The sequence below is a fragment of the Micromesistius poutassou genome (genome assembly GCF_964030765.1).
Source record: "Micromesistius poutassou genome assembly, chromosome: 1".
In the NCBI taxonomy this organism is placed as follows: domain Eukaryota; kingdom Metazoa; phylum Chordata; class Actinopteri; order Gadiformes; family Gadidae; genus Micromesistius; species Micromesistius poutassou.
This window is the reverse complement of record NC_140271.1, coordinates 13,510,407-13,524,185: the sequence shown is the minus strand read 5'-3', so window position 1 is coordinate 13,524,185 and position 13,779 is coordinate 13,510,407. Positions and strand designations below refer to the sequence as shown.

Sequence of the window (13,779 nt, the reverse complement as noted above, 5' to 3'; positions counted from 1 at the left end):
ACAGGTGTGGTAATCTACACTTCGCAATGGCGGCTAAATGTTTTTCCTCTTCTTGCTCTCTCTTTACAGCTCTCAAATCTTTACTACATCAGCTTTAAATGTGTTAACTCTTCAGTTTAATGTTAATTATATGTATACTGTTTTACTTGAAGTAATAATAAAATGCTCTGTCAGTTTTTATGAATGTACATCCAGATAAGGGTAGGAAGGTAATGCAGCTTTTACTGTACAAACACAACACATTTCATCAGCCTTCGATGCTAATAGTGCTTTTTATTTAAAAATATGATTGATTTATTCTACCTTGTTTTTTTCTGATTTTTATTCTATACTATAATTATTTTTGCCTCACTAGCACAATACGCAGGCCTAAATGCTGGATACTGTGTAGGTCTATTTATATAAAGTAAAAAAAAATACTACTGGTTTACATATAACAATGAATGGTTGTAATAAATTCAAAAACATGTATAAACTGAGCTCAGGTGAGAGTGTTTATTCTTGTCTGCTTGAGTCGACCCTCTGCAGTGACAAACTCATTATCACCCACTCAAGCGATCACAATAGATTGTTTACCATCCTGAAGATGTTTGTGGGTTTCCAGTTTGTGCATTCTATAATATGCCAATAAGCCAACCTGTTCGCTTCTGTTCTGTTTTTTTCTCAGAGGTTTCTGTGATGTGAAATGTGCGTAGGAACGCTGCAGTGCTCCCGGAGCGCCGCTAGAGGGCGGAAGAGAGCCGGGTCAGACCTTCAGCAGGGCGGCCTCCGAGGAACCCAATAATCAATACAGCAGCTGAGAGACAATACTGAAGGGAGGGCAGGCTGAGAACACTGGATTCAGGGGAGACGAAGAGAGGGAGGGGGGTGGAGGAGTTTTGCATAAATAAAAGATAAACAAAAGAAATTAAAACGGAAGGAACAATGCTGAGCAAGTGAAGTGTCGAAGCTGCCCCGCCCGCCATTATCAGCTCGCACCACGCGTCCTCATCTCGGTGGATAAGTGGAGGTGGAGACGAACACGAACGCAAACATTAACTGATGTAGTCGCAAAACCCGAATGGATGAGCAAGAGGAGAGAGGGAGAGAGAGAGTGGCTGGGGGGGGGGGGAGACATGGAGAGAGAGAGAGAGAGAGAGAGAAAGGGAGGGAGAGAGAGGAGAGAGCTAGTGCTCTCAGTGGAGATGAACGCCGTCCAATAACAGCATCCATTATTTAGCTGATTACTGTCTGACAGACAGGGAGTGACCGGCCCGGACATGCATCCTCAGGGCCCAGTCCTGCTCCCGGTCCCTCAAGACGAAACGTATATGAGCCTTAGATTCTGAGAAATTGTATGGAAAAGCCTTAACAGGCTATACATGTACATGTATTTTAGGGAATCGCTTAGGAAATTTAAGGAAAAGCCTCTGTATTTTAGTAAATAGCCTATGTATGTAATAGTATATAGTATATTATAGTATATTTAATATAGGGATAGCCTGAATGTGTTATGTATGTAATGTATTAACAAACACATATGCATGACTCAAATGAGAAGAGGCTGAAATGATCTGATTGGACCGTAAAGATATTGTATATCTTCTATGGGGGAAACCTCTTCTCAAAAACCCATAATCCTAATCTCAGATTATATGGTTCAACAGTAAGGGAATCAAATGATACTGGCTAGTGGGCGTGGTAGTAGTGTGTGTATAACTGTGTATATCTGTGTGTGTGTGTGTGTGTGTGTGTGTGTGTTTGTGGGCAGACTTTGTATACTGTTAACCTGTACGAGCGCCCCAGTCCCTGACCGCACCCCATGTGGGAGGTCACCACAACTCTGTGATCAGAGTCAAGCGGGGAAACATTAAACAAGTGGTGAGCATTTCTGCAGAAGATGGCGTCAGTGGGGGGTGATGGGTGTGTCTCTGCCTCTCTCTCTCTCTCTCTCTCTCTCTCTCTCTCTCTCTCTCTCTCTCTCACTCTGCCTTTCTCTCTCTCCCTCCCTCCCTCTCTGCATCTCTCTCTGTCTCTCTTGCTCTTCCCTCGATTTCGGTGTCTATCTCTCTCTTTGTCTAACTGGGTACATGTCGTTGCGAAATGAGGTGTCTTTGAAACAGACAGACAGAGAGGGAGACGGTGAGAGAGAGAGAGAGAGATGGCAAGAGAGAGAGAGAGAGAGACAGCAAGGGAGAGAGAGAGAGAGAGAGAGAGAGAGAGAGAGAGAGAGAGAGAGACAGCAAGGGAGAGAGAGAGAGCAGTACTGGTCTGCCTGTCCAGTCACCATGGTACAGAGACAGAGAGAGAGACGCCTACAGCGACGGGTAGAGACTCAGTGGCCCAGTTCCCAGATATACTTAGATTCGCTCCCTCCCCGTGACCTCGTATTCTGCACGGTGCTTGACTGATAATCAATCACTTTTTTTACCTTTTTGAAGTACTTTGTTACTTTTCCTTTGTTTCATTTCTGAACTGCTTTGGCAATGTACAATTTTATGTTCAGATTAATTGGGTGAGAAAGAGGAAGACAGAGAGAGAGAGTGAGCTGGGTGGAGAGACAGAGAGACAGTGTGGTGGATGGAGAGAGAGAGAGAGGGTGAGAGAGGAATACAGAGAGAGTGAGCTGGGTGGAGAGACAGAGAGAGAGTGAGGTGGATGGAGAGGGAGAGAGGGTAATACGGATGGAGAGACGAGAGAGTGAGGTGGATGGAGACAGAGAGAGGGTGAGAGAGAGGGGGTGAGCTAGGTGGAGAGAGAGAGAGGGTAAGAGAGGTTAATTAAAGGAACAGTGTGTAGGATGTTGTAGCAACTAGCGGTGAGGTAGCAGATTGGAACCGACTGAAAGAGTACAAACCAATGTAGGTTAACCCTGGTGTGCTTGGTCTAGACTGGGGGCTGGGTTTATTGGTATTTGGTACGAAATAGGTGCTGGTTCTAGACTTGTTACTGGCTATAGACTAGGCCCTGGTCTTGGGGGCCTGGACTAGGTGCTAGTCTAGACTAGGTGCTGGTCTAGACTAGTTGCTTGGTCTAGACTTTGTGCTGGGGCTAAACTGGGTGCTGGTCTACACTTGATGCTGGGTTTAATGGTATTGGTATAGACTGGTGCTGGTTCTAGATTGGGAGCCAGGCTGGGTGCTAAGTCTGGTGTGGGGGGGGCTGTTTGGTGGGTGCACCGCCACACCCCTTCCTGTGGAACAAAAACACTTCCTTTCTTTGTGGTGCGTGTGATGGACCATGCCAGGACCTCCGACAGCAGTGTACACACACCTCCCCTCTCCCTCCCCTTCTATCGCTCTCTCTCTGTATTCACCTCTTTCCCCATCTCTTTCTCTCCATCCCTGTCTCCCTCTCCCTCCTGTCTGTCTCTCTCTCCCTGCCTCCCTCCCTCTCCCCCTCCTGTGTGTCTCTCTTTCTCTCCCTCCCTGTCTCCCTCTCCCCCTCCTGTGTCTGTCTCTCTCTCCCTGCCGCCCTCCTCTTCGCTCTCATCCTTTCTCTCCCTCCCTGTCTCCCTCTCTCCCCCTCATGGTTCTGTCTTTCTCTCCCTACCTCCCGCCTCTTATCACTCCTCCTCTCTCTCTCTCCTCACCCACCATATAGCCAGACAGGTACCTGCTCCAAACTGCTCTAGTTTCTACTCAGAACACAGATCTTCCTCACACCAACATGTGGAGATCAATCTGTCTGTAATTCCGTCCAACCATCCATCCATGTAGAATAAATAGAAAATAACGTAGAATACTATATAATCTATTTCTGTCTATCTATTTACTCCATCTGTGTGTGTGTGTGTGTGTGTGTGTGTGTGTGTGTGTGTGTGTGTGTGTGTGTGTGTGCGTATGCGTGTGTGTGTGTGTGTGTGTGTGTGTGTGTGTGTGTGTGTGTGTGTGTGTGTGTGTGTGCGCGTATCCGTGTGCGTGCGTGTGTGTGTGTGTGTGTGTGTGTGTGTGTGTGTGTGTCTGAGAGAGAGAGAGTGAGGTGTTGATGTATCACTGTTTAGTAAACAGAAGCCTGACCCCTCAGACCGTCCAGTTCCTCCGTTAAGCGGCTGTGATGACGGGTCGGGACCACGCTGAGCTCCCTCAGAGCAGAGCCCGTGTTTGGAGCAGACTTCTGTCCTCGGCACGAGTTGGACCGACCACCGATTCTCCACAAAGGAACGGAACAGAGCCGAGCACAAAGGCCCGCCTCGTGCAGACAGCCGCCGGCTGCAGGGATCCAGCAGCACGGCAGACAGGCAGACGGATAGACAGATAGGCAGGCGAGCAGAACGACAGACAGACAGGCCGCCGGCTGAAGGGCTCCAGCGCCACGGCAGAAAGGCAGACAGACAGACAGACAGGCAGACAGGCAGGCAGGCAGGCAGGCGAGCAGACCGACACACAGGCAGACCGACAGTCAGAACGGCCACCCAGACTGTCTCACTGTTCAAGAGAGAGGAGCGCGAAGCGGAGACAAAGCGGTGAACGCCCCCTGCTAAAAAAAAACCCTGGTTCTGCCTCAGAGAGACAGGCCCGTTAGATAGTGGGTCTCTTTATTTATGATTGATTTATACCGGGGCGGTGTGTGTGTCGTGGATCTGGCTCCGTCGGATTCTCAATCTCTCTTTATTCAGACCTCGCAGCAGCAGGTGCATCGTCGCTCTATGCTCCAGGATTTGTAAACGGTTATTGGAAGCGAGTCAAAAACAGGGATATTCAATTAAATCTGTCCTATTAAAGCTTGGAGCGACGTTACAGTTTAGAATGCAACATATACGATAGGCCAACCGCTGTGCCTTTATATATAGGAATGCATTAATACTGTTGAGAAAGATAACTCTTCCTATCAACAGGTTTTCCATGTATTGAACCCGGGTTAAAACGTGTGTGACCCGGTAGTGACACCAAAATGACCATCCCATGGTCTCCATGGGAACCCCTCCACATGTGGGACACCCCATCTCATAATGCATGCACGCCTATGAATGGTGGTGAACACACGCAGCCGCACGCATTCATCTCTCCCACGGGCTCCTTAAGGAGATGAATGCGTGCTGCGGGATGCGCGGTCACGCGTGAAAGGGGGTGTGCACGACACAATACAATATAGACAGAGTATTGGGGCCGGGGGGGAGAAAGGGGGGAGACGACACAGTGTGAACTCAGAGGGAGAAAAGCAGGGTGACTTGCAAGAGGTGACATCATCCCTGATTTGAATAAACCCCAAGATGGCCGGTGATTGGCCGAGCCCGAAGCTCCTTGGCAGGTGATTGGCTGAGCCCGGAGCTCCTTGGCAGCTCGCGCTTTCTCATCCCTTTGAGTTCCACCGCGGCGCGCCTCCGTAGTGGTACAGTCCTCTCCTCGGTCCGCCGGTCTGCACAGTGTGCGTGCGTGTGTGCGTGTGTGTGGACTGCTAAACGCCGGTCCTTTCTTTCTTTGGCGAAGGAAATCACGGCGGTTGTGGACCCCCGACGTTTCCCGTTGACCCGGTTCGGTTCGTGTGTTTCCGGCCCGTTTCGTCGCCCCGTGAGGCCGCTTCGTTTCCGAGGGACACCGGGCGAACTGGGCGAGGCTGGACCGGCTCTGAGAGCTCCCCACACGGCATCGGTAAGGCGGACTGGGTCCTGGCTAGCTGGCTCAGGATGTGTCGAGATTATCTCCTGGTTAATATCATTTAAATGTATGTATTCTGAAATGTTGGTTTGAAATAACCCGTTTTTCCGCGTCGTCGTGTTGTGTGAGTAGCCGCCTAACCGTCACCGACGTTTTTCCCACCGAATAAAACGGTTACGGGAACGGAGGTGTGAGATGGCATGAATGAATATCGGTGTTAAATGTGACTCGGGGTGTATTTAACGGTCTACTGACACGTGTCACCGCCTGGTTTGGACCAGGAGACCCGGCTCTGGCCCCCCAGCCTTCGCCGGGTCCTCCGCCACCCTGCCGGGCTGGAGGGGCGGTGGCGGAGGACCCCGGTATCACCGCGATGTGGACCGTGGGGTTGTCGCTGAACCACTGAAACGTTCCCCCCTTGATTTTTATTAGGCAATACCGTTCATATCGACTCAAACTTAATCTTTTCTATCACCTTATCAGTCCCTTAACTTTCCTATCCGCCGAGCCATCCACTGAGGCGGACGCCCATTGTTCTCTGAGCCGATAACTGTTCCGTCCTCCGCCTCGGGCCACACACCGGGTGGTTCGGTGATAATAACGCCGCTAAACCCCTCCTCATGTTCCGACTCGGTGGGCTGACTCCTGCCTATGTGTGTGGAAAAAATCATCTAGGGGTATAATTGATGTAGACTGCGGGGGTGCGTGCATGAAACGAGCCGTTTTGATTAACACGCTAATGTCTCAATGCTTGACGTCGTGGTTACCAGTGATTCATACCGGGCTGTGATTAGCTAATGGGGCCGGGAACTCGTAAATAATGCCGCTCCTTGCCTGCCCGGGAGTGTGCGTAGTAGACGGGATAGCCCTCCCCTCTGCAGCCTAAACAATAGCGAAGGAGCCGGCCGCGTTCCAAATCTCTGCTAACCCTAACCCTACTCACGCAGGTACTCCAAAAACTCCCCCCCCCCACCCACTGTTTCACTGTTTGCCTTTCAGGGCGCGGCGGACAGTGGGTAGGAGACCACGGGGTGCTGGTGGTCGTGGGCAGGCCGGTATTAATCCATATTGTCTGCAGTGAGATATCGGTGTCATTCAGTGTTGTGAGCCGTATCCCAGGGCGATTAATACAAGCACCTTTTAGGCTCAGCCACTTGGGTGCTTGGGTGCTCTCCAGAATATTCCGTCACTGGTGGGGCTTACAGCCTGTCCACCGGTCCCCCCCCACCCCCTGATCCCTCCCCATCCCCAACCAGCCAAGGGAGAAAGGCTGACTCACTATGTTGCTGAGTTAAGATGGGAGGGAGAGTTAGAGCCTGGACTAATGCAATTGCGCTAAATTACATTTCCAGGCCATCAATAGCCAGATTCCCCATTCATAAAAGTCAGGAGACAATGTCCTTTTTTTAGAGATGATTTCATATAAATTATTTGAAACGTGTTTTCTTACAAAAAATATTTGCCTCATAGGGCTTGAACATTTACTTTGTGTTGTTAAGGAAACCCAAGCAGATGGGTTTCTCTGTTGTTTTTGCGTGTTCGCTTCATGTTCTATTATATTTGTTTCTACCAACCGATATGGCCGCCAGCTGGTTAAAACAACCATTAAGAAAGATTTGGAAGAGTCAACACAAAAAAAAGCTATTACGATAAAACACCTTGAAGGCCCGAAGACGTGAGTGCACTGAACCTACGTTAAATACAGCTCTACAAGAATATGGACTATTAATATTGTATTAGATGTAGCTTGGGGCATGTCAGAAGGGATCACAGGTCTGAGATCAGCTCCTCCAGGTGGCGTCCAGGTGTCCTTGAAAGAGTGGCTAACAGCACCTGACCATCTGGGTGTCAACCTCGCCTGATTGGCTGCTGCCAGTGTGTGGGTGGATGTGATTTGTAACAGATGAAGTATTGTGATTGGCTGCCATCATGGCAAGTAAAGTGCTGTATGAATGCAGCCCAGTTAGCAGAGACAGTAGCAGTGTGCTGTCGTCTCCCAACAGGTCTCAGTTTGTGTGACATTAATGTCAGCGACATTGACCTGTGTGCCCTTCCAGTGCAGTGTAGTGGAGTACAGACCAATATTTAAGGTAATTTACATTTTAATGGCTCTGTATCGCCCGGAGCCTCAGTCTTTCTCCAGCCTCGCTCTTTCTCCAGCCTCGCTCTGGGTCCCTGGTCATAAGAGAGTGGCTTGTTGTATTAATAGGCTTCTGTTTCCCCTACGCCCAAAGGCATTAGATACCACTGACTCACTAATGGAGCCCCCACCCCCAAAGAGAAGCCTCTCAAATCACAAGCCTCTCCTTTGTGAGCAGGATGGACAAGCAGAGTCCTTCCTCCAATATGTTTGCGTTGACGGGATGAAGGCAGTGGGGGTTTAGTGATGTTCTATTGCTTATTATTACTACTTAACATGCTTACTACCCTGATTACTAGTGTTGTGATTACAACATAGTGTTGTAAATTGAGTATGGCCGTCATTCCAAGGATGAGACGTTGAATCGAATTCGTCATCTTTTCAAACTGCTTGATAAGATCGGATAACCAGAGAATTTATATTGTCATGCAACCTTAAAAACAGAACCGTATGAAGTCTGATGTGGTTTTTCAAGATTTGATTGGTGTTTGTACCCAGTGCCCGCATTGGTTACATGAAGCCTCCTTCCCACTCTGTAACTTTCAAAGTCATGACTTCGGCAGTACACACTACCGACTGGTCTCAGTCCTTACCGTCATTCTTGCCTGCCTAGAATGAGGTCTGCCTGGCCAGGATTACATAATTTGTGTTCATATTGAGAAACAGTATCTGTGTATGTCTGTGTTATTCCTTTAAGTTCCTTTCAACGGGGCTACATTATATTCTACTGGATCATCCCCTTCCTGAGGCAGCCATTCTGCAGGCAGGCTCTATTCCAGAGAACCTCAGTTTAGAAAGGCAGTTGCTTAGACAACCACCCATGGAAACTCACCCTAAACCACCAAAGGAACAGCTAATTTAAGATAATCCAGGCTATCTTTCCTTTATGCCGTTCCCGGCTCAACGGCCCAGCAGCTCCAGGGAGTGTGCAGCGGGGAGATAAGGCCGTCCGTCGGTTCTGATACGGGGCTCGGCGGCACAGTTGTTGGCGTGTGCAGCTGGTGCTCCGGCACATGGTTTGGTGGTCTGGGCGTCTGCAGCTGTGGTAATCTCTGAGCGACCGGAGGCTCTGAATTCCACTGGTGGGAGGACAGGACGCGGTACGCCACCCTGTTGCTAGGGTAACGATCTCACCAGTTCATGGGTTGGTGCTACCTATTATTGGTTCATGTGGGCTCCAGCAGTAGGGCCATTTAAAAGGTGGGAGGATGATGATGTTCTTGGAACAAGGGGCAATGTGTGGCATTGTGGATGGTCGTTACCATAGCGGCCGGGCCTGGTTCTGGTGTTGCCATGGTGGATGTGGGGGTGAGTCAGCTTCTGACGGCAGAGCTGGGGAATGGTTTCTAAAGAAAAGACATGGCTTCAAATGTATGAGAGTTCTTCATGTCATCATAACAAAGAATAGGTGCTTGGTTGTTAATGTGAACTGTTAATAAGTTGCACGGTAAACCGGTTCAAACACATGGTAAGCGGTTTGAACTGGTTACTTGCTGTTCTGTTGTGGCTTGGCGCTGGGGGCTCTGTACTTCTAATTACCCCAGGTCTTTATGTTATTCTACATTATAGATACAAACTGACCCGATGACCTCAAAAAGAGGAGTCAATAAAATATATACATCAATTAAAATGTTGATTTTGTGGTCCTAGCGGTTATGGCGGTTGTTGCCCTGGACTGTAGGCACCGGTAGATCAGACCCAGAGCCATCACCGGGGATTCAAAGACCCCAACCATTGGACCATCCTGCCCCCTGGTGTAGCAGGTCAGGGTGGAAGTTGTGAAGCAGATGGAGGAGGTGTAGGGGGGAGGAGGTGCTGGGGGGAGTGTTGTAAAGGAAACACAAGCCAACAGGTTTCTCTTTTGTTTCTGCTGTGTGTTGACTTCATGTTCTATTATATCAGTTTCTACCAACCAGACCTAGACCAGGGATCTAGGTGTCCTTGCCATGGATCTGTGTGTGTGTGTGTGTGTGTGTGTGTGTGTGACACACGCCTCTCACCCGCTCTGTCGCTCTGTCTCTGTCTCTCTTCGAAGCAGGAGGACTCAAATCCTCTTAGAAACACTACTGGTACATGCAGAGTGCCTGTGCTCCTGGTCCTGAGCCAGGCTCTCAGAGGGAGGGAGGGGAAGGAGATGGAGGACACACTGAGACAGAACGAGAGGCAGAAAGACAGAAAGGGAAAGAAAGACAATGTGGGAGAAAGGGAGACGGCAAGATGCAGTGATAGAAAGATAAAGAAAACATTCTAAACTAGACAAAGAGATTGAGGAAACAATGGGAATTAGAGAGTGATGTAGACACCAATTAAGATTTGTGAGAGAGACGGAGAGAAACAGATAGAGGGATGGAGACGGACAGATGGACAGCAGGAATAGAGGCCTCTGAAGTGCTTAAGTCGCCCTTTTCCCCAGATGTCTCCCTGGCCCTGGTGCTTACCTCTCTGCTGTCGGTTCGGTCTGTGGTGTCATTGATCTGATCCTCCAGCTGGTCTGTGCTGCTCTGATCTCGTTTAGCCCGACAGAGAGAGCCTGTGGTTGGCATGGCGCCCACTACAATGACCCCCCGCCCCCCCCCCTCCCCCCATCGGCGGCTTGTCAAGTTACAAGCGACTTAGGTGGTCCCTGCTTGCTGCACTCTCTTTATCTCTCTTTCTCTATTTCTTTATCTGCTTCTACTTCTATCACTTCAATTCAATTAAAAAGTGCTTTATTGTCATGAAAAAAATATATGTTTTTATTGGCAATAGTGTTGAAAAAAATTGGTCAATCTATCTGCCTCTCTCTGACTTTCTCTCTCTCTATCTCTCTCTCTGCCTGTCTCTCTCTCTCTTTGTCTTTGTCTTTCCCATCTTACTCACTCAATCACTGGCTTTGTTTTGGTTTTCTGTTCCTCTATTTTTTCTTTGTCTATCTTGCGCTCTCGTTCTCCTCTCCCTCTTTCTCCCTCGGCTCAGACTCAATCTCCATATCTATAGAATGGACACTTCGAGTCTAATGGCACAGTAAACACAGCTATTCCAACAACAAGCATATATGGATAATGTATATAAATTGACTTCCCATCTTGGGTTGATAAAGTACACATACACATGCACTAATGTACATAAAGTAATACAATGTTTATAATGACACCACTGCACAGAACATATTTATCTTTTTCTTTTCATCCCTCCTACTCATGTCTCTTTCCATTTACCTCTGAGGTCGAGTTGGGAATGACCCGCCCAGGTGGACCACAGTCCAGTACAATAAGTGGGAAAAAAGAGCTGCCTTTGTTAGCAATACCAGTTCTAGCTAGGTTAGCCTTTGTTAGCAATACCAGTTCGAGCCAGGTTAGCCATTGTTAGCAAACCAGTTCTAGCCAGGTTTGTCTTTGTTAGCAATACCAGTTCTAGCCAGGTTAGGTTGTTGCAATACCAGTTGATAACAAAGTATTTTGTGTTATTTTGCAGATGCAAGTACTGTAGCAAAATGCCCACAAATATAAATTGGAGAGCACCATTACTTGTTTCTCTTACTTCCTGTTTCCTCCTGAAACTGTCCCTCTAGGACAGTACACATGCACACAGACGCACACACCTTGCCCCCATGCACAGACAGACACACTGTGCCAATGCACACAGACACACACACCTTGCCCACGCAAACAGACATAGAGACTCCCTGCCCACGTACACAGACACAAACACACCTGGTTAGCGCACACACCTTGCCCATGCACACAGTCACATACACACACTTGGCTTGGGTGGTACCACAGTGTTGCTGTGGTGTACAGGCGTTTCTCTTTCTATTAACAAATTTTGGCCAACTGTTGAAGCATTAAATAGAATGAAATAGTTCAAAACAAAGTCCTTGCTGTTGCATTGTTGTCGAGACTAAAGAGCTTTGTATCAATGGTTAGTGGCTTGCCCGATGGTCTCCCTGTGTCGGACCACCACTATCACCTCCTTCTACCATTATGACCTGACTGACATCTATCGCACATAGTGCCGCTGTGATGGTGATATGAATAATCACACACCACACTCACGCTTCATGGTGTCTCAAGATAGTAGATCGTTTATCAAGATAGTCAGATGATAGTCCAGTGATCTGATGCGCTGATCTAAAGACGCGACCACCCGTATGAGTCCTGTGTGTAGCGCAGTATACCTGCCAGAGGACTGAGCTGTCAAGTGAAGCTGTCTGTAGCAGCACCCCCCTCACAGAGCCATTGGTCTCCAGTTTTTCTACACAATAGGTGATGGTGAAGAGCCCTGCCTGAACTATAAGCAGACTACAACGCAATAAAACCACACACGTCTCGCATTGCAAAATGGCCACATGGATAAAACATCAAATCAATGTAGAAGTGTACGAGTGACTCTACAGCTGCATGGCCTGTGGCGGTGGGTGTGGGTGTGACTAACAGACAGTATATAATACAGGTTCAACTGACTTTAGAAATGTACAAGAGCATACTCGTTGATATTTAGACATTATCTATGGATCTGATCTATTCATTATTCTATGCCAGACTGGTCCAAGGAGGCAGATTGCATCTAAGGCACTCAGCATTGTAGGCTAGACATCTGCATACATGCTACAATAATTTCTTCACCAGCAACTCAGCTTTTGCTTTGTTTGTATAATTATAATTATTTTACACAAATAAAGTCATACACCCTGGTGAGATGTCAGTAAAGTATGAAGGTATAAATAAAAAGATAACGCCTAACACACACACACACACACACACACACACACACCATTTGATACTGCTGCCATCTCCCAGGGGAACAGGCCTGACCGCATCAGAGTAAAACAGGCCTCCTGCTCCCCCTACTAATGGACCTCTCTCTCTCTCTCTCTCTCTCTCTCTCTCTCTCTCTCTCTCTCTCTCTCTCTCTCTCTCTCTGTCTCTGTCTCTCTCTCTCTCTCCCCTCCATTGATCATACCCCCTTGCTCCACCTCCTCGCTGCCAGGCTGTTCAGCCCCTGCGAGCCCCCCAACTCTGGTAGTGGGGCTCCTCAGCCGCTGGTCCTCTGGTGGTTTGGGGGTCCGCACCCCACCGCAGGGTCTGTTGTTTGTTGTTCTTTTACCCACCACATGTGGTGTAAGATTGGAGGGAGAAGATGTGGGGGGGTCATTGGGTAGGGGAGGGGTGAGGAATGGAGGTGGTGGCCTGGGGAGGGAGAGAGATGATGGGTGGAGGGAGAGAGGGGAGGTTGAGGGAGGGTGGATGGGAGTGAAGGTGTAAGAAAGTGAGATGGAGGCATGAAGGGAGGGAGGTGAGTTGGAGAGAGGGGGGGGTGGTGGATAGGCCCTGCCTTCCTATAGTGTTGCCTGTGTGGGACACTGACGTTCTGCTATAGTCTGTATATTCATCATCAATGTTCTCTCTCTGTCTCTCTCTCTCTCCTAAGTGGATTAGCGTCTGTCTTTGTCCAGGGTTAACGAGCTTTGTCGTTTGTGAATCTGACCGTCCCCTGGGGGCTAGGAGTAGGGCCCCGCCTCCTGGTGTGTGTGTGTGTGTGTGTGTGTGTATTTGCTGCTGTATCTTCAGAGAGGGGGGGTGACGACCAGTTATATGGAGTATCCTTAATGCACGGCTTTAGCCAGCACAAGCGATTAACCCTCTGTCAGCACGAAGCTGGGTGGATTAGCGGTGTCATCCTGGTCACATGACCGCCACCAGGTGGCCCTCCCACATCCTCATGCCCGCACCTTTCCTTGGGCACGCTATTGCTGAGGGAGTACGGGGCGAGCTAGCCTGGCCTGACTTGGTAGAGGGCCTCGCTCTAGTGATGTTTTCGTCTTTTGACCCCTGACCCGTTGAGCCTGGTGTAAACATCCCATCAGGGGAGCTGCAACTAGGACCCCCCCCCCCCCCACTGCGAAGGACAGGAGAGAACCCAGAGTGGACCTTAATGTGGAGGGAGAGAGACAAACAGAGGAAAGAGAGAGGTGAGGGAGGAGAGAGACATACAGAGGAGAGAAAGAGGACGAGAGAGACATACAGAGGAGAGAGAGGGAGAGAGAGACATACAGAGGAGAGACAGAGATGGAGCAAGGCAAGA

At 48.9% G+C, this 13,779-nt stretch overlaps 1 protein-coding gene across 1 annotated transcript in view; it reads left to right on the top strand.

Moving 5' to 3' along the window:
• The first annotated feature begins 5,324 nt into the window (after nt 1-5,324).
• prr36b (proline rich 36b) overlaps nt 5,325-13,779 on the top strand; it is a 33,577-nt gene continuing 25,122 nt past the window's right edge. The window contains exon 1 of the mRNA XM_084488698.1: nt 5,325-5,570. The gene's annotated coding sequence lies outside the window, so the exon portion shown is untranslated. The remainder of the gene's footprint in view (nt 5,571-13,779) is intronic.